The 24,619-nt window shown below is 39.8% G+C and overlaps 1 protein-coding gene across 2 annotated transcripts in view; it reads left to right on the forward strand.

Moving 5' to 3' along the window:
• Positions 1-24,619, forward strand: part of lrmda (leucine rich melanocyte differentiation associated) — a 307,782-nt gene that overhangs the window by 230,021 nt on the left and 53,142 nt on the right. The gene's annotated exons all lie outside the window — the stretch shown is intronic.

Genomic DNA, 24,619 nt, shown 5'->3' on the forward strand with positions numbered 1-24,619 from the left:
CATAATTATTCATGGAATCTTTGTGTTGTTCTATTATTGCAGCAGATTTAGTGCACCGCTTGATTAGCTTGGCTGGGGTGAGTGTATAAGAGCATGTGTACAAGGTTAATATTAAACAAGAGTGTTAAACTAGGCGTAATGTCCGTCATGATGAATCATCTCACCAACTTTTTAATTTCCATTTTGATCTGAACATCCATCACATATGTCAGATCAGTCGTCCGTGACTCGGCTTGTCGTCTGTGATGACAGACAAGAGATGCGTCAATGTAATCTCAGCTAGGCACGCTTCCAGAAGAAAACAGTTCCACATACAGATACACATAAGACAGAGCTGACAAGTCTATAGAAGTACATGGTAACAGTGTGACAGGTTACGATTTAAGTAATGAAAAATTAAATGAAAATTTCTCAGACATGTGTTTATATCAAGGGCAAGATGGCTTTTTTTGCCCACTAAAAGATTGACTAACTAAACCTATGTGTAAAGAGTGTTTTAGCTCTGTTTTTTTTCAACATTTATGCATAATTTGGTAATCGAGATGTAAAGAAAGTCATTCAGAGCAGTTTGATGTGAAATGTTTCACTGCAGAGAAACTTTGCGATTCACATTTCTTAACAGTGGTGATGATAGGAACCAGGGGTCTTAATGTCTACAAGGAAACCAGACCTTTTATTTACTTTCCAAAATGACCAGTGAACCTACACGTCTTCTTTTTTTTTAGTTTTTATATGTAATATGGATAATGATAAAGTAATGGTAAACCACAAAAATGATGTTTTTTTTTAAGGACTGTTTTGACTTTGGCTATTAATGGGTATTTATAAATATGTTAACACAAAATCTCCAAACTATTGTTTAAAAAAAAGGACTAAGGCCTAAAAGGACAAAATGCAGTATATTCATCATTTTTTGTGAGGGAGCTTTTAGAGGCTTAAATGCTCCAAATGTCTGGTTCCTGTCACCACTGTGGAGATGTGTTTCTCTAGAAAGGAGCATGATTTTATTTACATCTTAACACTTGACATTTCTTGAAAAACTCTGAAATTCCACTTTAAGATGCAACTGCAGATTTGGGGCCAAAAAGGATTTCAATAAAATCAAAATATTATGAATTAAAAGGCATTTAACCGTTTATTCAGTCCTTCACCATAGAAACTACATACATCACAAATTAATGCTGGAAAAGTTTGTTAAATGTTCAAATTAATGTCACTTCTGCGAAACATTGGAAAGGTACTCCAGTAAATTAGAACAAAAGAGGTACATTAGCATATGCTAAATGTTTTAAAGAGACACAGCGCGACCCTTTGGTTAATGGTTATAAAAAAGGTCTTGTCAGCTTTAAACTGACATGACTTCTCTTGTCTCGTTTGCTGACTGTTTGACTGTGTGTAGCTGAATTTGAAAAGTGAGCTTAAAACACTAAACTTGTAATCATTCTTCTCTTTTTATTGTTGTTACAAGCCTTTGTTCTTCAATATTAGGCTCTAGTGTTTTTTTTTTTTAAGAACAACCATGTTTCCGTTAGCACGACGCAGCTAACAAAACAACTCTGATTCCGTAACCCCTTCCCGCTATTGATCTTTAGTCGCAGATAAAAGAACTTTCCTAAAATCATACATTTTTCATTGCAGTATCAATGGGTTCAGTTGAAGTCTTTGCATTTGGCACTAAGGTTTGCTTAAAGCTATACTTACGAATGCTGTCTGTTTTGCTCTATTGATTCAGTGGTTTTGTTTCTTGGATATTGAAGACACCAGTCCCCTGACATCACTTTGCTTTGCCTTTGATCAAAATGTTGGCTCTGAGCTACAGTGAAGAATCAAGTAAATTAGGCTAATTATGCAGTGGGGAGATACAGGAGTTTATTGTGCATGCTACTGAATATTAAAACTAGATGAGAGCACGCTCCCCTGTTGGAAGAGTATGTTTAGCATTCTGAACTGAGGATGCTGTTTGAGGTGATTGTTTTCAGCGTCAAAACTTTCTCTTAGATGGTATTGATGAAGAGATTAACACAAAGCCACTTAAGAGAAATAGTGTTCTGAATGTTTACATGTTAATATGGGACTAATGTTACGCTTGACATTCATGAAGTGATTTTTGTCAATTGAACTGTACAAAGACTTTTTAACCCGTTGTTCTGTAACTCTTCTGCTAGGAGCTGTTGATATTGAGCGACCTAGTTAAGGAAGTTTCATCAGACATGCTCCCTTCACTCCTGTTCTGATCAGAGGCACCGCTCCTTTACTGCTAAACTGTTTCATCTCAGTGTAGAACTTATGCTAATGATGCACTGTTGATGTTTTGACGCAAGTTGGTGATAAATAGGTGCAGTCCACTGTGTTTTTGATGTGAACACTGCCCCTTGTGCTAGTACCTGATGCAGACGGCATAGTGTCAGGTTTCTACAGAGGAGCCCACAGTGGTGTCTGGATCTGATGCGATATCACTGTGGAATGCTGTGGAGAGAATTTCTGGTTACAATGCTGATGAAGAACTGGCAGTGGCACATTTAATGTATCTATCATCTGTTGTGGGTAGCGCTGTCGCCTCACAGTAAGAAATGCATGGGTTCAATTCCCAGGCCGGGCAACCAGGGTCGTGTAAATGTATGTATCACTTTTTGAGCTATGACTAATTCTACATCACAATTTATACTAAATGTTAACGCCACGTTTTATTTTTAGTAAATAGTATGTAACATAATGCAGTGTCAAAGTTGAGTATGCTCAAAGAAATCCAAAATGTGTGTTTAGAATCAATCATTTTTGACTACACTGTTAATTGACCCTGCTGTCATTGTGCAAAGTGTAGCTGAAATGCAGGAGCTATTCACAACTAAAAAATGTGGAGAACATGCCTGATACGTGACATAAGAGCCACTAAAACAGCACAGAAACTAAACAGAAAGAAAAAAATGTGGTGGTTGTTCCAAAATAGCCTACAAGACTGCAGCTTTATATGATGCACACTGCCGTAGGAACATCACATCATCTCTTCCTGTTAGTATAAAACAGTGTAGAATTAACACTTTGCGTGCTAACCTGCCAAAATCAGACATTATAAGGATCAGTGTAGGCAGTACTGTGCAAAAGTCAGAGAACACCCTACATTCATTTATTTTCTAGGTTAAATGATGTTCAGGGCAAGTTGTTCATTTTTAAGCATCAGGAAAAAAAAGGAAAATGACTCAGAAGCCTCAACAACTAAAGATAATTTCAAATTTTTCAGTCCACTTTTTGCCAAGCTGTCCCAAACACATTCACTGATGTGTTGCTTCTTTGATTGCTTTTCAAATGTTCTTCTTTCTGTCTGTTTGCTTTTCTTAGTAATGACATCTGACAATGACAGCTACTCATCCTTTCAGATCCATAGTGTTGAGTTGTCCCCTCACAGTGGAAGGATGGACAAAAACACCTGGGCACTTTTTCAGATCTGAAGGAAGAGTGGAGCTTGATTTTCTCTCTCTCAAAGATGAAAGCTTTAGGTATTGTTTATCTGATGGGGACAGTTTTGATGGTCTGCGAGGTCTTACAAAGTTCTTAGGAGTCCCATTTTCTCTGTTTCTTCAGAAACTCTTGTTTTTGCTTATTTATCTTTGTCTTCCCTCTTCCTTATGGCCGTGGATTATCTAATATATAATTTCCTCAATAATATCTTTCAATTAATTCATTAAAAAATAATAATTTAGGAAATATATGTTTGTTTTCCTCACACTGATAAATATATAAACTGTCCTTAATTTATCTTATTTTTGCCTAGATTTTAAATAAACGAAGGATAACCTGTGACTTTTGTACAGGTCCAAACACTATAATGTCTTCATTAAGTCTAAAACATTTGAAAGAGACCTAATAACAAAAATGTCACATTGTAAAGTTACTTACAATTCTATAAACCACATAGAATAAAGCAAAATAAACAGTGGAGAGTTAAAACGTTGCAGAAGTTACAGAAGACATGAATAAAATCTATGAGCAAGGTCAGAACATAATGTTAAGAGAATGATAAATGTGTAAATGTGTCTTTAAATATTTAAATGGCCATATTGTGCAAAAAACGGAATTTTCATCATTTTATTTTAACAAAAAGAGACTTAATATGTAAAAATTGTTAGAAAGTTCACAAAACATATCATTATCTCCCCCATCCATACAGTCCATATAAGGAAGCCCAATTTGAATTCATTGTTTCTGTGATAAACTTGTTTACATAAATTTTCCTCTTCAGCAAACAGAAAGTTATTCACATTGACATTATGAGGAAGCTTGGACTATTTTTTTTAAGCATAATACATGGCAGGCAGTCAGATTAGAGGTCATTTACATAGGTCAGTCTTAAAGGCACAGTAACAAAAAAAATGCCTGTTTAATTCTAAGGGCTAAAGAGAGGTTGGAAAATGGTCATGTTGGAATGAATGATAACTGTTCTTGGTACATAAAACTACCCAAATATTATAAGTAGACCTCAGAGGAAAAAAACAAATATAAGAAAAAATGTTTAAGATTAAACAATGCTAACCTAGTATTTTAGAGAGTTAAGAAGACTTTAGAAGACTTAAAGACATAAATTACCTGAAAATCATGACTAAAGACACTATTATTCATTTACATGGCTTCAGGATGCTGGCAGGATGTTGTTACAACCCTTCTTAGTTAATCCATGTGAAATTGTTTAGTTGGCGTTGTTTTATCACATCAGTGATTTCAACAAACACCTGAAGAGCACTGTCATTTTACTGACCTTCACATTGTAGCTTGGAGGACCTTTCCTTTTCATATATGCAAACTGTGATTTATCAAAGAAAACTATACCTTATTACCACATAGTCTCAGTGGTTAATCATGATTTTTACACATTATGAGCGTTCACATGCTAAAGAGGTGATAGACATGTGAAAAAACAAGCGTGGTCCTACGTATATCCCTCAGCCATCTTAAAGCTCGGCTCCTCCTGTTACTCTCAATGATGTCAGGAGACACAGGAAGGAAATGTAGCAAAGGCTGTCTAAAGCATTTTAGAAATCTTGAATTATGTCTTTTAAATGTTTGTGAATGTTGTAAAACAGAGCTGGATGCCAGTACAGCACATCCGTCAGAGCTCATAGCTCCATATAGGCTTTTTCTCATGTCCACAGGACAAATTTAAGAATAGCCCCCACAGGAAATAATTCCAGAAGTGATGTTGTGGTGACGGTGGCTGCTGTTGTTGTCAGGTGTTAAATAACACTTTGGACCAAGGACAGCCAAATGACAGAGTCCTCTCTGGGAGAGTCTAAAAAGAGGAAAAATATAGTGCAGAGAGGCAGGAAGGACTCCTCAAAGAGGTGACCATCAGCACAGTGCCCAAATGTTTGGCAGCACACTGCTGCCATGGTATAATTGGAGAGAAAACATATATGGGTGCAAATAACCCCCTGTCAGAGGCATTAAAAGGAGTATGGCTGATGGCTAAAAGAGGGAGAGAGAGAGGGAGAGAGAGCAGGGGAAAAGTGGAGGCTAAGTAAAAGGCAGATGAAATGGAAACATGGAGGGTGTGAGAGAGAGAGAGAGAGAGACCATGAAAATATTTCTGATGATTGTTAGCTGGTTGTTCACATTGTGTGTTGTTTGTGGAAAAAAGCTGCAGAAAATCAGGTTTTTTGTTGTTGGCAGGCACTGTGATTGATTTGTGACATGTTTTGAATGTGTGCACAGTTAAAATGGAGAAAAGGTAGCATTAAAGATGACAACAACAATGAATGTGGTCAATCTGCTGGCTGATGTATGTGTGTGTTTAATGCACAGAGGTGCCAGAGACGATCAAAGCCTTCCCTATCATTAGCAGCAGATAGCCCCTGTCTTCAGCACTGACCGAGAGATGGACTTGAAGCGATTGAAGTGGACGAAGGTTGCTGGTTCAAATCTTGGGACTGACAGGGTCTGCCTGGTTCATACGTACATATAAACAAAAAAGTTGTTTAGAGTGGCTTAATGTGAAATTCTGAATTTCTCTACAACTTCACTGTAGTGGGGATAGGAACCAGACGTCTGAAGTGTTCAACACATCTAAAAGGAGCCTTACAGGACATTAGTACCCTCTCTGATGTCTGAGACAGTGAGTGCATTTACTTGCATTTAATAATTCTATATGCACTTGATTAATCAAATAATGGGAAACTCCTGGTCTACATGAGTCGGGCAGTAATCAGATTTCTGCTTTGGAACAAGCCAATAAACTCACAGAAGAAGACATGACGTAAACATAATGTACAACTCAAACTTCATGCCGCAGCTTTAAAAAAATCACTTTACCTAAAAATATGAACATGTATCATCTAGAAGATGAAGAGCATTTAAGTTCTTCATTTTATCGAAACTGTATTTGGTTTCTTATTGCTCCAAAAGTGTTTTGCTGCATCTCACAGCAGCACTGCTTGATTATTTCTGGTACCACAGTTGCACCATGCAGTGCACGTGCACAGACTGAGAACTCCAAAAGAAATACGAGTGAGAGTTTACATGCACTGAGAAATCTGATATCTAAGCTAAAATCCTGCTCTCTTTATCAGATTTATTCATCTGATTTCTAGACCGGCATGTGCTGTTAACTTGAACCTTTAAACAATCCGATCACTGAAGAAATGCGATTATAACCTGATTTGTTGTGCAGTAGTTTTAAGATAATATTTTGGCAGAGAGGTACATGCAACGTGTTGTAAGGCCAAAAAACAGTTTTCAGATTTGCCACTTTTTTCACTATAATCAACACGGCGTATAAACACTCAGAAGACACATAGTAGCTTGCTTTGTATAGTACATAAAATGGCTGCAGATATCTCGACCTCTGGTTTCTATCACCACCACAGTTGTTTCCCTACTATGAATCATTTCACATCAGACCGCTCTAAATGGTTTTGTTTACATCTCAATGAGTGAATTATGCAGTAAATTTGGACCCCCCTCCCTAAAGATGTAATAAAATGGGACACCACATTTGACTCCCCTGGTGTCATGAACACTATTTTATTTTTTTCTCACAGTATCCTACTGTTATATTTTTAAGTAAGTAAACATGGCTTGCTTGTTTTGTTAGAGGGGAAGAAAAACACGCACAGCTCATACTAGGCTCTTCCCATGATCTGAGAGTCTGGCACTTGCAGGCCCAGGGAGGGCCCCCCTGCCGGGCCATTTACCAGCGCCTCAGTCTCTCTTTGTTTAGCCGCAGAATCGCTCTTAAAAGGCGCGCCTGTGTTTGGCATGCCTCTGGGAGGAGAAACTTCTGGCGGTGGTGAAGCGAGGCTCTTCGCTGGCTCTCCCTCGCTTTCTCACGCGTCTCAGAGCCGGGCTGCTGAAGAATGCGCTCTGCGTCTGAAGGCTCGCTGCGACCTGACCCCCCGCTCTCAGCCGAGCGTGTCAGAATGGTAATGAGGAGCTCGCGGAGCGACGAGGGGTTAAATAAAGTCTTCATAAGCTGTCTGTTAACGTTTATTTATTTATTTACGGGGCAGTGTTTTCTTTTTTTGTTTTTTTTTTTGTTGCCACTTTCCTCAATTATATCCCGGACAGAGCTTGTCCTGTTTTTTTTTTCTCCTTTCCGAGGCAGCTGTGCGGGCGGCCATTGTCTGGGCTCAGATTGCTGCTTTAGCTCAGTGGCCACCCTCATTAATCATCCCTTCAGACTATTTATAACGCCAGAGCCGCCGCGCCGTTGGCTTTTGTCACGGTGGCACCCTGTTTGGTGGCGGGAGGAAGCCTAATTATTAACTGTTAAAATGACAGTCTGCGCTGTTCCGTCAGCCAGCAGATTGACAGGCAGACTGAGAGGAAGGCCGTGAAACAGCGGTGAGCCACCTGACCCATTTCTCTTTTCTCCTCCTCCTCCTCCTCCTCCTCCTCCTCACAGAGTCCCAGCAAACCGCGTCCTGTTTTTTGCGCTTGTTCCTCCGCGGTCTGCTATCTCGTGAGCAAACAGACGCCGCTGCGCTCTGAGCGAGATGATAGATGGCATTATGTTTCATTTGAGCCTGACGACGGCGAGGACTGTTTGCCTGGTTTATTGTTTGACAGGTGAAAGTAAGAGTGAGTTAGTTTAGATATGTAAATGGATCGCGTCTCAAAATAGATGCGCGCATGGCTGCAATTAGCGCGTGATTTGTCTGACAGTTGTAATTTCGCTCTATTGTATAGACGGTCTCTCGTTTGAGGCAAGGACGGTATCGTCTCCTCTCGAGCTGCCAATGGTGTCGCAAATAATTCACAACATCATTTAGAGAACAGTGCGCCCGTCAATCAAACTTTAACTCGACTTCTACAACTCGGGCGTGTTTTGGCATCTCGGGTTAATGCAATGTTTTATAAGTTGCGCTATGAATTATTGCGGCGTGCTGATAGTGTTGAGACAGAAAGTGGACTGGTGAGGGGAGGACTGCTGGGAAACATGAGCACAATCTCTCCTGTGCCGAATGACAGTCTTTGTTATTTGTCTTCTGACACCATGGCAGACAGCTATCAGGAAGAAAGAGAACTCACTGTGAGCCGCTACAAAAAAAAATTGAGAGTCAGACTTTTTTTTCTCTTTTCTCTCTCTCTCACAACCCCCCCCCCCCCCTTCACCCAACCCTCCCTTTCTCCCTAAGCTTGAGATCCCCAAATAATGAAAGGGATCAAGTTGCTGTCACTGTCACAGTACAAACATAAACTTTTCTGGCACCTAATAAATAGGCAGCGTGGCATTGTTTTCAGAGCCAGACAGGTGTGTCTGGTACACTGCTGATGGCTTCTATTATTCTGCTGGGGAAGCGTGTTTGCTTTCTTGTCATATATTGTCACACATCTCTCTCGTGAGAGGAGGGCGGCTTGAAAGATGGCCAACAGTAATTATACACATGCCTCCCATCACCGCCTTGTGTTTTGTTCGCCTTGTGCCAGGAGCCGAGCCGCTGGCTTGCGTCCTTATGGCGGTAGCTGTGTTGGTGCGTCTCACTTGTTAAGCAGCGTGTTGATCGTTAAGTGCTCGTTAGCCGCCTCAGCAGTGAGCAGAAGGCGTGGGGCGGCCGAAGGTGCCGGTTGCTCATCGCCCCGGCGCAGTTAAAAGCCCTGATCCCAGCTCAGGCGATGACATTATTTGCACCTGAATGGCAGGTACATCAACATCTCCTTGTAAGCGTCTGAAAAGAGAGACAGTGCAGCCCTTTGTTCTCTTCCACAGCCCACTTGGAGCTTTGACAGCCTGTTGATGGATATTATCATTCTTAATGTCAGTAAATAGTGCCATGGCAGATAGAGGATCTGTTTCCTTTCAGTACTCCAGCGCTCATTTATCTCTCCTCAGCTCTCATATGTTTTTGTGGGAAAAAAAAAGAGCCGGAAATGAGGGACGACTTCAGAACCGGGGGAATCTTTCTACTCTGCTCTGTTCTGTGTCGAGGAAAGGTGTTTGGCTCAGCTCAGTAGAAGCATCTGCCCTATTCTGACTTTGTGTGGACAAGTTCTGATAGTGCTCTGTCGTTCAAAGGCTTTGTATGCCACTCATATTCATGCAGTGTAAACAGTGCGCTCTAAGTGATACAGCCTGGAGTGGGGTTTACAGGTTGAGGCCTTCTTTTGATATAACAACAGCGCTCTATTATCTTGAGGGCATTGTGAGACATTTTGCTGCATTTAGACTTCAGCACTTCAGATGAGGTTAAACACTCGAGAATAAGCATATACCAAGGGGCCTGCATGAGCTGATACAAACACAAAACAGTGGTATTTGTAAAGTAGCAAGGAGTTACAGCAGTGGTTCCTATGGGTGAGCAAAATGGCAAGCAATCTGGGAAGTTGGAAGAATGTAAATGTCTAAAATCTCTTTCTATGCTGTAGCATTAACATTACCCTTCTCTAGAACCAAGGGGCTGAACCCAAACCCTGAAGAACAGACCTGGACCATTATCCCTCCTCCACCAAACTTTATTGTTGGCACTATGCTTTCCAGTAAGTAGTGTTCTCCTGGCATCCACCATGGTTCATCACTCCAGAGAACACGTGTCCACTGCACGAGCAACATGCTTTACACCACTCCACACAATACTTCACATTGTGCATAGAGATCTTAGGCTTGTATGGAGCTGTTTGGCAATAGAAAACCATTTCATTGGAGCTTCATTATATGCTTTATTTTATACACCCATTAACAGTGTGCGTGTCTGAAATTATTAACTCAATAATACAGTAATAACATACTTTTGGCCTTATACTGTAACTATTTTGCACCTGCAAAATTGTATAAAAAGAAAATCTTTAAAGAAAAATATGAAAAAAATAAAATCCCTCAAAAATCATTCAATGAGCTATATATACAAAATGCTATAATTTGCTGAAATATTTAACTACTTCTACAATGCACTGAGGGCTGGTTGTGCTAAGCCTTTTGCACCAGTTTAACAAACAATTTGAGTGCATTCTGCTCATGTGTTAGGTACAAAATGGTTTCCTCTCCCTCATACATATGCATTTGAAGGAGGATCACATAAAATGTGGGATTATTCTGTAAAAAGTGGGTGGAGACACTGGCTGATTCCGCTCAATTTACTAAAATTCAGGCACCTAGCATCAGCAGTTTAGCATTTTAATTTTCTCTGCCTCTTTAAACCAGGCACAAATTGTAGTTTAATGGTAGTCTCTCAGACGCATGTTATTAGGAGACTTGCTTTAATAATGGTGCCAGTCAGTGGCTAGACAGAGGTAAAGGGTGCACACAGTACTGTCTGGGCACAAGGAATACTTGCACATTTGCTTGTGTGCTAGAAGGCCTGTGGGTTGCTTCTAAATTTTATATTATCAATGCAGAATCATGTCTGCTTTTGAGCAGATGAAGCCATGTTTCATTTTCTTTATTCTTAGATTATACATAAGTCGAGCAGGCTGACCTCAGCTAGCAACCAGCACTGCTCAGGATTTTGCTGCTACTCTTTTTGTATGTGTACATGCACTGGAAGAATATATACTCTCAGGGCCAGAGGTGCAGCCCTCGAGAATGTTTTGGTGGAAACTTGCTGGCGGTTCGATCATTTCATCACAGTTTATTGTTATATGCATGGTTAATGTGATTAGCAGTCTTAGTAAACTGGATTAAGAGAATGTTCATTTTAGGCACAACATTATAGGCACATATTGTGGTTGTATGAAGATGCATTTAGCAGTGCACCTCCTCACATACATACACCTGGGCCTGTTGTTGTGGCTCTATATATTTGGTCTGAAATGATTTGTCAGTGTTCTAGGAGTAGGTACCATTATATTATCAAAAAAAGGACATGACAGTCAGGGCAGTCCTGTGGTACACCTGTCCTGCTTATTTTGTTTGTTTCTTTCTCTCCTATGTCTAATCCATCTAATGAGTTAATTAAGAAGTTCTTTCTATGTTGAAGTAGGTTTCCTGAAACAGGGAAACCAGTAAAATATGCTGTACAGGCTGGTTATCCAGAACCAGCACTAATTTACATCTTATTCTGGGCTCCTGTGTTTGACTAAGCTGGCAAGCCATAGTGGAGAGAGGGGGAGAGCCGTGTCTGTGTCTGTATTAGACTCTCCCTCTACACAATTAACATGTTCATCAGCCCGTGAGCCGTGCAGAGAGCAGGGGGCAGGCCTGTAATTGAAAAGCATGTGGCTCTGTCAGCAGGTGATGGCAGGCAGGCACACCTGACTGTAGGGGTGGGGTCGGGGGGAAGTGAGAGGAAAGTAAGAATACAAACTAAATCAATAGATCAGAGCCATGGTGAGTAGGTCTAGAGAGGCAGCAGCTGAAAATTATCCAGAGTCCAGTAGGTGAGGCAGAAGGCTATGCTACTAAAGCAGCTGCACAGATTACTAATCCTCCTAAAATTATTCATTGCTTCATGATATATCAAACATGATTTGATTTAGTTTGATTAGATTCAGTTTTTTGGTACTATTCAGAATTCAGACTGTTGTGAAAAATACGCAAATATACCTAGAGGAACTATTAACACTGTAACAGAATGTAGAATAAAATATACGCCAAGCTTTCATGTGGATTTTGACAAAAGTAACTTGAAATTTGTATTTTTTTGGCCAGAAATGGAATGCATACTTTTAAAAATTATTTTATAATCAGTCACAGTTGATTCCAATTTTTTGAAATCTAAGGGCGTTTTTCCACTGCACAGGCAGAAATAACAGCTGGAACCACCATAATTATGATTTGATCATTGATTTATTTTATTTTTCAACATTTTGTGCCACTGTAATGCTCTAATTTGGCTAATTATCTACACTGCTTGCAAGTGAGCTTCTCTAGTGGCTGATACTCATTCTGTGGAAACTCTTTACAGGTTAATAATTCTATAGACAGCACTCAGTAAAACAATTTGTTAAATCATTGTTAACATCAGCTTCAAATGTTACCACAGACAGAGGAGAACACCCTCAAGTAATACTAGGTCCTGTTTGTACCAGTCTTGAGCAAGTGCCAAAAACCACAATACAGAAACCTTTGTATGGGAACAATGGCTAATGGAGAAAAGCACAGTTTCAGTACATCACATGGTAAAAAAACACTCTGACTTTCCAAAATCAGTTGAATGGCCAGCTTGATGCATGAAAACAGAAAATAGTCATTTTAACCATTAATTTAACGTAAAAAAAAACCTTTGCAATTAGTTGTTTTTAAACATGGCAGTTTAAAGGTGTACTACTTAACTAACTAGGAGACCTCTCTGGTGGCAACATGGCAGAATAGAACATTGTTTGGCATGAGTTGTGCTTTGCACCCCACCCCAATCCGATGAATAAGATGTATGCATGTTGAAAGAGCACTTAAAGAGAAGAGTCAAAACTTGGTAAAGGTAAAGTCTTCTGAGGACTGAAGTGAATTATAGTATCTATTATTGTTATTATATCTTTATCAGTCTGATGTTGATTTTGTATTTGAGGCCTAAACATCCAACCAGATCTTCTTTTTGAGTTTGGGTGTTTCATGTTAATTCATACAGATGTGGTTTAAAAAACTGTCATGTTTTTTTTCTCTTGACTCAGTAATTCTACTTCTTTCAATTTTCATTGAAAAAATCTGACAGTTTGGCAATTTGCATGATGATAATGCATATTTTAACTTCTTATCCTGGTCTCTCACATTTTAAAACACGCCATTTTTAAAAAAAAATGCAATCAACAGTCAAAGTAATTGATGTATTACTTGTTTACTAATAAAAGATAGTGACAGCCCTTCTTGAAAGGTTTGCTTTTCAAAATTTTGGTTGGCCCAGTCCTTACAAAAAATTCACACAATGTAAAGGACAGCTGCTATTTCCAGGTGGAAAAAAAACTGGCAAAAATGGAGGTTTTCTTATGACAGTGAAGAAATTTAAAGCTGATCTCCCCCCAGCTTTCTCCCAACTCACTCTCTGCACATCTCCCTCCCTCTCTCACCCATCTCTCTGGCTCCTACATTATCCCCCTCCACATTGAGTTGACAGAGAGGCTCATATCCTGTGTGGGGATGATAGAAACGTCATATCTGTGAGAAAACGTGCTTGTCTTGCGCAGGTGCGTGAGCTTCCTTTCTCTGCGAACAGACAGTGCGCATGACACTCTTCCTCACTCGTCCCCGATAGTGCTTTGGCACGCAGGCATTATCAAAGAAAGAATCTTTCACATGCAATTATGGCAGAAAATAAAGGTGATGAAGTGCGCTGTAGAGAGGGAAACAGTGGATCAAAGGGCTCTTGTGAGCTCTGATTAAAGTAAGAGACCACTGCTCATCCCTGGGAATTCCACAGGTCTGCCTAGGACACAGGCAGACAAGATAATGGAGGTGGCGAGTGACAGAGACTGATTATGCATCTTGTCTGACCTAGCTGGAGTGGGCTGCCTCTGTAAGGCGGGGCCACGAACTTCTTAATCAGTAAAAACTATTTCTCTGTGCAAGCAAAGGCATGGTATTTTTGAACCACTTTTTACTGGGATAAATGCTAGATTGTTAAATAATTGCACTATAGTGATCTGTTTCTAATCTGTTTTTCTTCTTATTTTCTAATTAACCCTTTAACCCATTGCATTCTAAGGCTTGTTATTCAGTAATTACATGGAAAAACAGTAAAAGTGAAGAATGCATGTCTGGACCCATCGGTGAGACCTGTGCATTTTAGGGTTAAACTGCAGACTGTTCAGTATTATTAAATAACTACAATTAATTATTTAGCAAGTACTTTCAGAGAAGGCCTAACAATTTCTGAGAACTGCTATCTATTCAAAAGAACCACACTTGTATTAACAAGTATTTACAGTATTGTTATAGCACTACTCTTGTTTCAATGTTAATTTTTGTAAGGAACAAAATGATTAAATTCTTGAAATGTCCAGGAAGAAATTTGACAATCAGAATTTTTTTTCCTGTGGATTCTAGGTAGATATAACTAAGCAAGCTCTCATATTGGTTAGGACTTCAAGAGCTGAAGAAAAGTCCTAAAAGGTTAGCTTAACCAAAAGCAACATTACAAAGTGACAGAAAGCAACCAATTACATTTTGAATGCCCAATAGACAGAGGACCAATTTCATGGGGAAGAACACCAATCTAGGCCTTCTGGACATTCTAGATTTTCATTTCACTGAATGTGAAAATAAGCAGCTACCTATTTGGTGAGCCTAATGAGATCAATAGTAAGAAATGGAAATTAGCGACAACAGCTCTGTTCCAGGCTCTATCCTGAGTCACTGTAAAAGTGCTACACTGTAAAATATCTGCTAATATGTTGGTCACAAGCTTCAAGGAAACCATGGTCTTTGGTCCATGGTGTTTGATCTTCAGTGGCCAAATATGTTCATGCTAACCAACTAACAAACTACATGAATCCCATAGAAATGCTAGCAGAAATTAGCATTATCATGAAGGTTGGTTTTTGCTCATGTTTTGGCATTTGTGGTGCCAATTAAAGGCCTAGCTCTAATACTCATGGTTCACCACTGGAAACTAATATGTACATAGTTGTGAGAATAAGAAACTGATCCCTAGGCCCAAATAAAGACCTACAAATTACTTGACAACTGCTGTGAAACTAATACTTAAGCTCTGTGGTGATGAGAGTGATTGTCTGAAGTTTGGGTCTACATATGGACTTGCAGTTTAAGGAGTTGAAATCATTGTGAAGACTTGATCGTGTCTTCATGTTGGATGTTTTAATATCTAAATGTCTAACATGTCCAGAACTGTTCCCTATTCACCATCTAGTGCCATGTATTATCCTGGGAGATGACAGTTTTGTAGAACTGTCTGAAAACAGTGCACAGTACCCAGCTCTCTCTTACAGTCCCACAATGCACCACAATACGTGGTGTTCAAGCTACATGTGATATCCAGAATGCCCTGTCATCTGAGGGAATGTGAATACTGTTGCCTAATAGAAAGGTAAAATAATGGAAATGATTTAGGAGATCATAAATACCACTTTACAGTATGTCTACCCTTATAAAAGGTTTATGGTTGGTTTAAATTTATTAATGGAAACTAATTGAATCTTAATCACTTTAAATTTATTAATAAGTAGTTATAACATACAAAAAGGGTAACAGTGAGCTACTGCTTGCCAAACAGTGAGCTCACATTCATCTATACTGTTACACCTTAGATTTTACTAGTTACTTAACTTAATCCATCAGTCTGCATTATAGCTAGTCAAACTCAGATACAACAGGTCTCTGTTACCCTTTTTAATGATATAATGTATTAACAATTTTAAGTTGCTTATGACCTAATGAAAACTCATTAATAAACTTATTATAAACCATTCTTCAATGCTCTGTCAGGGTAGTATTGCTGTGAAGTGGAAACAAATCACGGATTGCAGATAAATAAAGCTGTATGCTAAGGATAATGAAGTTGTAGTGTGAATATGACTGTGACTTTGCTGCTGTCCTGACTGGGTCTTGCAGTTTTGTGCTCTGACAGCTGTCTCTCTCAGCCCGGCTGCTGAGGACAGAAAGCCTGGGCTCTCTCTGCATGGGCGCTGACTGATGGCCGCTTACTCGGATCTTTTTAGCTGAGCTAGCGCAGAGCTGAGACAGAATGACCGCTGCTGTCACCCAGTCTGTTCCACACTGAGCTTCATCTTTTCTCAAGGTCACCAGAAGAACCTGTGAAGAGTGTTACCAAAACTCCACCTGGAAGGCTTTCTTCTTTCAAACTATCAGATTCACCACTGTTCATTTCTTTCCTGCTTGTTTGCTTCAGTCTTCCTGCAGGATTGTATTTCCAGTCTGTTTTTTTTTGTTCCAATGTGACAGAATTTGCAGTAAGTGGCACAGCAGTTTGGACTGTGTTCCTGTTGACAAACATGAGGGCAGAGGACATTCATGAGTAGACTTCTCATTATAGCCGTCAGAGGGAGATGACAACACTCTGTCCGGCATGATCACTCTCATCTTAACTCCTGACAGCTTTAATAAAAACAATTTACACTCCTCTCTTCCGCATATCAAAGGTGAAAGAGTTTTGACTGACAATCCAAAGAGCGCTCTGACACTCGAGAAGAAAGGACGACAAGAGACGATACTAATTTGATGCCTACGATACAAAAGCGCTGTTGAATTGATCCAAATCACATCCTTGTCAAGCAGCTCAGGAAAATTGAGCATTTTTCATCACAACAACAAGTTAGTCATCAGAGCAATTCTCAGTTCAATTGTCAACAAGCACAAGCTTGCATTTTAGAAATGCTCAGACTTTCAAATGAAGGACGGAATTTTTCTAGAAGGTGGGGGGTTTAGGAGGCTGAGTGTCAGCGTTAAAGAGCCTCGGCCCAGCTGCTACAGGATGTCAGAAAATGTACTTAATTGGAAATGATTAGGGCTCTTGGAAAGCCGATTCCGCTTTTCTTCAGGGAAAGTGGGAGAGAGCGTAATTGTGCTGTGTAATCCGCTGCGGCGTTGCTCTTTCATGTGCATGAGGAGATCAGAAAAGAGAGATTTGCAGGCCAGACCTCCCTGAGCTCTACGTGCCTGCTGTAAGGAATTCAGAGCCTGGCTGCTGGGCCTAATTCTGCTGAGGGGTCAGAACCTTTCTGGGGTCAGCTGGCAACATCTCTCCTTTTAAACTTCTGATTGAGTGAAATAAAGGAGTCATAGTGTGAGCGCATTCAATGTGGATAAGAGCGGCCAGCCGGTGTTCTTCATTCCCCATTACGAGACTAGACATTTGAGCAGAGAAGAGGGATTCCCTGCTGGCTACATTATCTTCATACAGAAAGGATTCCATTTACACTGAGCTGTCAGTTGATCAGGTAGACCTACCTTGAATGTACAATCATTGGGCATTTTTTATCAGGTTCCCCTATTTACAAGTGAAGTTTTTAGGTGTACAAACGGCATCATGAAAATGCATTCCTTTGTAGGAAGTGTTGCTATGCTGAACAAGTGATACACGACATATTGGCAGGGATCCCATTCAACCTAATGGGTTTTTGTCTAGATACATAAATAATCTATCAAGATAGAGCACCTTGTGTAATCAAGCTAATGTGTGGTGACAAATTTGTTATTATTGTTTCCAGCCTGCATAATTTCAAAGAGATGGATAACACTTTAAACTGGAAATGTATGTTATATAGTGACTTTAAATAAAGTATGCTACAGTTTCTGTATAGTTTGAATGATTTTAGCTAACATTCTGTAAAGCATGTCAACCTTAGAACTGTTACTAAATACGATTTTGGGGATCTTCTGGATATTTTGTAGCAGATTTTCAGAATTCTCAATGAAATAATATGGGTTTTAAGAGATGTTTGACTTCTGAGAAAAAATACTTGTAATTTAAAATATGAATGTAGTTGAAATTCCTGTTTATTTATGGACTAGACAACACAAAAAATATGTTAATAACTGTTACCAGATTTCAAATAAACACTTCTGTTACTGAACTGTTAAGGATGGTCACATTTTATGTTAAATGAAGACAAAAAACAGAAATTACCAATATTTTGCTGGAAACAAATGCAAAACCTAAAATGTAACTTTGATTTGGAGGTTTTGGTATCAGCCTGTCTGTGTGGAATGGCTTGAGTGTGCCAGGTTGTCCATTAAACTTTGAACAGATCAGCAGAGAAGCTGTTCCCCAGCTGTCCCAGGGCTGTGAGATCTATATGCCGTGCCCCAAGCTGCCCTGAGGAGGAACACAAACACACCTACCTCAGATACACACTCTACCTCAAAAAAAAAAAAAGGAACATTTTCTCACACGCTGTATCATAGACTCCCTCAAACACCACTTTTTTCCAGCCCCCAAAACCCCAAATCCCTACCCCCTTTCTATTTTTACAGAGGGTTTGGTGTATGGGTTTGCGTCTGTGTGTGAGGGAAGGGAGCAGTGAGCAGCAGGTTGGTGCTCGGGGGGAGTTTCCTGGCCCTGCTGGCCTGTGTTTGAAGTGAGCCACAGGCCCTGTGAGCAGGCCTGATCTGTGCTCAGGGAATCACAGCAGCCCTCTGCAGGCTCCAGGCCACTGCCAGGAACGGCAACAGCAGAGCAGCTGCACAACAAAAAGAAGGAAGAAAAAAAGAGAAGCAGTAATCTTAGATGTTCCTTCCTGATGGCTAGCCCCTTGCAGGACATACTGACATCATCAAAGACAATAGATATCTCAGAGAGTGCAACTCTATCTGACGGAAGCATGAGAGGATTGCTTTCTTGGTTTTAATATAAAATTCACTGCACCATTCCTGCCTTACATTTGTAGAACTTTTACATCTATTTGAGCATGATTGTGATCTCTAATCAAGACACTTGATTTGAAGCCTGCCTACATAGGAACCTCATAACACATGCATAAGTAATAGTTTAGTATTTGTAAATAGCTTATATCAGTGTTAACAAGACATAAGTTGTTTATGATATAAATAAAATTGTATTGGTTGAAGGGCCCTTATACTAAAATGACATAACACTGTTATGAAGCATCATTCCCATGTAATAGACATTAAAAGGCAGAGGCCTATTTAAACACACCATATATCACTTCTTAAATACTTTTATTGCTTTGTAAATGCTATTTGTGCTTGTGCATGTGCCATAAAGTCTATTTGGAGATATGCATATCATTTAGTTTTAAATTGTAATGCATATTATTCAGTAACTACTATGAAACAAATATGTAAAATATGTGGTTATTAAAAGGTTCCCAATGTGTTTAGTTGAAGCAATGCCATTGAAGAACCTTTCACTGGATGGATAATTAAAAAATTGAACATTTCTTTAGGGAATACACTGTGGTTTTTTTATGGTTTTGCTCCAAAGAACCCTTTTTGGCACATTTTTGTACTTGAATTTTGTACACATCCTTGTACATGAGTGAAGGATTGAAGTGCAGGCCCACATACAGTTCTTAGGCTGGTCTTCATACTGTAAAACCTCTATGCAACTTTAGTTGCTTGACATCAACATGAAACCAAATTGCATTTAAGTTGCAAACTTCTTTGTTAATACACTTCATAAAGCAGCCAATCAAAGTGCAGATATGCATCATGTAATCTTAGTAAATAACATAATTTCAAACATGTAATTTTACCGGATCTGTGGACAAGAACACAAAGTGGAAGTTCATTTATTGGATGGTTGAGACTCTCATCAACTTTATGCAAAGGTGGTAATTCATGACAATAAACAAACGTTAGTTTCACGAAGCCAATATTTCTATAAGTAGCTGGCTGTTTAAATAGCTGATTGTGTCATGGTTTAGTTTTCTTTTTTAGCTTGCTGTTCTCATGATTTACACAGCTAGATTCATTTTCTCTTCTTTTGATTGCTGTTATTTATACCCTAAGCTCAGATTTATTTGGGAAGCAAAGGCTGAAAATGATTATAGAAGAGGAGACTTTGATGCACTCCTTGATGAACTCATGGACAGTAAGTAATAGCTACTGAAAAATACGTTTTGAAAGACTTCAAAAATCAAAAATATAAACTGTTCATTTGGCTATTGGAGTGATTACAAGTGTTGCATGCAACTTGTATTTGAATGACTAAATGTTACAGTCGCATGTTGCATGGAAATGATGTGGTGTACATCTCACAACATGCAGCTAGTTGCATGAAAGTTTCACTATGTTAAGCCTGCCCTAGGGTTTAAGGGGTTAAAAGAGAAACCTTTTTTCTGTGAATATCTCTTCTAAACCATTTTGTAAAAAGAGTATACATGTTCTCTGTCTCGATTTCAAATCATTGTAATTCACAGTGCACATGTCTGGTTTAATCATCAGAGTGAACTGAGCATAACCTTCCCAAATGCAGTTTTTGGAGAAAAATGACAAACAGGTGTCGTCCATCATGACTAAGTCCTGTTGTTTTGGTGAGCTGTCTGTGAGCTCTTCAGTTCAGTGGTGGTTGTAAACTGTTGCTTATATCACAGAAAAGCATGACCCTTTAGTCAGGCAAGGAGAGAGAGAGAGAGAGAGAAAGAGAGAGAGAGAGAGAGAGAGAGAGAGAGAGCTCAGTGTCAGTGTGTCAGTGTGAGGTCCAGACTGGGGAAATGTTTGGGTCCAGATAAGCTTGTGCTTGACAAGAGACTCCAGATGCTTTTATATTACAAACTGTCATGTTGCAGCAGGACAGATAAAATCCAGTGATGGGACTCTCTGCAACCACACACCAGCATGCACCCTCACACAGGAGATAAAGGAGGTTTAGTTTGTTTTTTTAAAAGTGCGCTGCAGTCTGGCCTATCAGATCCACACACATGTTGTGTCAGGTCTTCCTGTTTGTGTTGGACGAGTCTAAAGGGCAGAAGGTGTATAAGCATTTCCTTTATAGTGATGTAGTAAGTCAACAACAGTTGACTTGAACACAGATCAGTGATTATTGTTTACCTTCTTAATTAATAGGCTGTGATTCACTGATGATTTGACAGATAATGCATAACAGTAATAAACAGATGTTGATGGTATGATTGATGTCTGATACATGCATTTTTCCACATAGTGGAAATTGTATTAATTAATGGTATTCATACCATTAATGTATGCGTTTGTATTAATTAGTGGTAATGGCATCTTAAACAGGTGATTCTGTTATGCTTAGACATAAAAAGAGCAGTTGAGGTTTGCCATTTTGCCAGAACTGCAACAGCAAAAAATCTTGGTTAAAAATAGCATTCCTTAGGCAAAGATTTCAATAATTTTCGGTATTTTACTGTCTATAGTACATACTATTACCAAAACATAAGGAAAATCTGGAGAAATCTCTGTGCATATAGGAAAAGGCCTGAAAACCATGTCTGTGACCTTCAATGCCTCAGATGACACTGCATTATAACTTGGCATGTTTCTCTGATGGATATGACACACGGTCTAGAGAATGCCTTAAAAAAACATTATCAGTAAACATCATCTGTCACTGCACCCACAAATGCAAGACACAGTAAACAGACAATGCACAGTGGAAACTATGCGTTAGCAACATTCAGAAACACTGCAGACTTTTCTCACAAATCTGACACAAACTGATGCACGGTGGACATATGTATTGTGGTGTGGTGAGTCAATCTTTTAAACTGTTTATAGAAATGATAGATATTGAGTTCTCTGGGCCAGAGAAGAAAAGAACCATCCAGAATGTTACCAGCATAAAGTTCGAAAGCAAGTGTCTGTCATGGTATGAGGTTTTATTAATGGAAAGCTTGCTTTACTACATCTTATCTACAAAAGCACCATTATTGCTACACACATTTTGGAACACCATATGTTGCCTTTACAATAACGTCTCTTTCAGGGACTTACTTATTTCAACATTACAAAACAAAGCCACATTCTGCATGTGCTACAACAGCATGACTGTGTAATCAAAGAGTGCGCATGTTAGAATGGCCTCCCTGCGGTCCAGAACTGCCTCCTACTGCAAGCCATACCGTACCATCCCAACTTTTTTGAAAATTGGAAAATTATTTAAAAATCACTCTATTAAGTTAAGTGATACTTTTTTGATCCCACAACCAGGGAAATTCCACCTCCACATTTAACCCATCCGTGAAGTGAAACACCACCACCAAGCCCTATCCACGGCGCCCGTGGAGCAGTTGGGGGTTAGGTGTCTTGCTCAAGGACACCTCAGTCATGGACTGTCGGCCCTGGGGATCGAACCAGCAACCTTCCGGTCACAGGTCCAGCTCCCTAAACTCCAGCCCACAACTGCCCCAAGTATGCCGTTGTCGGCAGGAATATAATATACAAATATAATATAATATACAAATATAATCCATAGTGACATACCAACTAAAAGCTTCTCAATCATATGTTAACTTTTATTGTGGTTGTTACTCTTGTCAGGGGGAAATAGAAGCCTGTGCTCTCAGTATTAACGGTTAAGTGTAGGTGATGTGCATGTGTATGACCTTTTGACTCCGTAACATAAGTGTGAAGTACACCTCCATCCAGATATTACCTGCTTTAGCCACGTTCATCTGCTGAAGTGAAAACACACAGTAAAAGGTGGTTGGTAATGCTGTACTTCATTATCTAAATGCAGTGACAGTATGGACTCTCCACACTGATAAAAATACAAGGTAATCCACCTCGGCTGTCACGGCCACAACCAATTCATTAGCCTTCAGAGGTGAGCAGTGGGAGCTGACTCCACTCCTGTCTGAATTGGGTTTTCAATCTCAGTGCTTGAGCCGTAACACGCTCTAACACACTCCCATCAGGGAACTGCCTCTGAGCTCAGCACTCCAGCTCCTTTCATTTGCACCTCGCCTTACCTTTAATTGTGCCGAGCACTCTAGCAGCACCCAAAGCTGGAGGAGTGGCAGAAGGGCTTTGACCTGGACTCCTGGATCAAGTTAGAAGGGGAAATGCAGAGGTTTTTAAAGGGGTGGTCGTGTTTTTTTTTGTATAATGTATTCCATGAAGTCTTCTTATGATGACCATTTTTAACATCTCTTTGATCATTACAATTAAACAGGCTATTTCTTTGTTACTGCACTTTTAATGACTAAACAGGTGTAAATGAGCCCTGCTGTGGTTGGCTTCCCTGTATTGTACCTCATTCAAAAAGCAGTCTATTGCTTATAGAAAGAAAGTTAACCTGCTCAGGCTAAATTGGTGCATATGAGTAAATATGTTGATTTTGTGACATCACAAAAGCAATTAATTGAAAATGGGCTGCTTTTCATAAACTACTTCAGGGATGTACATGAGAAAATCTCAACAAATCCGTATATAGAATTGTGTAGAATCGTGGTGTAACCACTGTCCCATAGATTGTTGGGGTAGTCGAGTCAGAGTGAACATTATGTTGTAGAGCATAATGGGGACTGTAGTGCAGCACATTATGAAATGAGCTAATACAAAAAGAAAATTAAAATACTTCTGTGGGCCAGAGAGGATTGTGTCATAGGCCTGATCTGTTCTGGCGTGGTGTTTGACATATGGGTACTACATGGACTAAAGAGTGATTAGTATGCTTTTTGAAATGTTAACATTGTTTATGTACTACATCAGACTTTTTTTCACTTTAAAAAAGTGAGCGCTCCTTTTTGAGTGATATGAATGTGCTAACAGCTGGTTCGTGTGTTGCTTGTTCAGTTCTTATACAACATTTGACTGATGTGTAAAGATGCTGTTTATTTCTCAGTGGAAAGAAGAAGGAATAAATGAATGAGTAATTGGATGTATCCATTTGTCAGTGACTGGCGTGTTACCTCTGGAAGATTGATTGCGGTGGGTTTGGATGTTCCATGGGCCAGTGAGAACATAGTTCAGTGGCTGCTTAGTGATGCATTTCTTCAGCAAATGTCACGGGCCTGTAGTCTTACTGTCACACCATTAGGGTAACATCATTATGCATGCGGCCTGTCTCATCCTGAAAAGAACAGAATAATTCCTGTCGAAAATTGAAGCAAATTGTTTAGGAACATTTTTTTTTTACAGCAGCAACGGCAGCAGACCAATCACTTTGCCACGCTTCAGGTATGCCAGATAAATGAATAGCCTTTTGAGCACTTGCAAGAGCAGGCCTGTTGAATAATTCATGAGGTGGTGCTTCATTTGAATGCACTGGGCAGAAAGAGAGATCAGCTGCCGGGCGGTGGCCACACCTGCCTCAGAGTGACGTGGGGCAATGGGTGTGGAAGTGGCCCCACTGCCCTTCGCTGTGTCCATGACCAGGCCTACTGCTCCTGACTAACATACCAATGAGGGGTGAGTGGCCAATGTGCCCTAAGCGTCTATCTCAGACTGTCCCACTCCACTGCTCTCTGACACTCCAGAGATGTGTACCAAGCTTCAGGCCACGTGAGACACACTGATGAAGTGACAGCTGCATATGAAGTGATAGGCCAAGTTTGGCCACTTTGATGGGCATAGTCACACTTGTCCTGTATAGAGTGACTTCAGCTTGAGGTCAGTGTACAACAGAAATGATGTCTGTGATGTTTCGTTGCTGTCCATTCTAAGGTCAATGCAGAGTTGTGGAAATGTAATGCTAATTGGTGGCTATAAGCTTCTATTACTTGTTAGCTACATTAGCCTCACAGCTCCAGTACAAACCCAAAGAAGCAACATGTGATCGACTACATTTGAAGCAATTGTCTAAAGCTGGTTTTTGGCCAAACTATCGCTTTAATAATGGAAAACATACACCTGTGCAGC

This window comes from Pygocentrus nattereri, chromosome 5 (genome assembly GCF_015220715.1).
Source record: "Pygocentrus nattereri isolate fPygNat1 chromosome 5, fPygNat1.pri, whole genome shotgun sequence".
Lineage (NCBI taxonomy): Eukaryota > Metazoa > Chordata > Actinopteri > Characiformes > Serrasalmidae > Pygocentrus > Pygocentrus nattereri.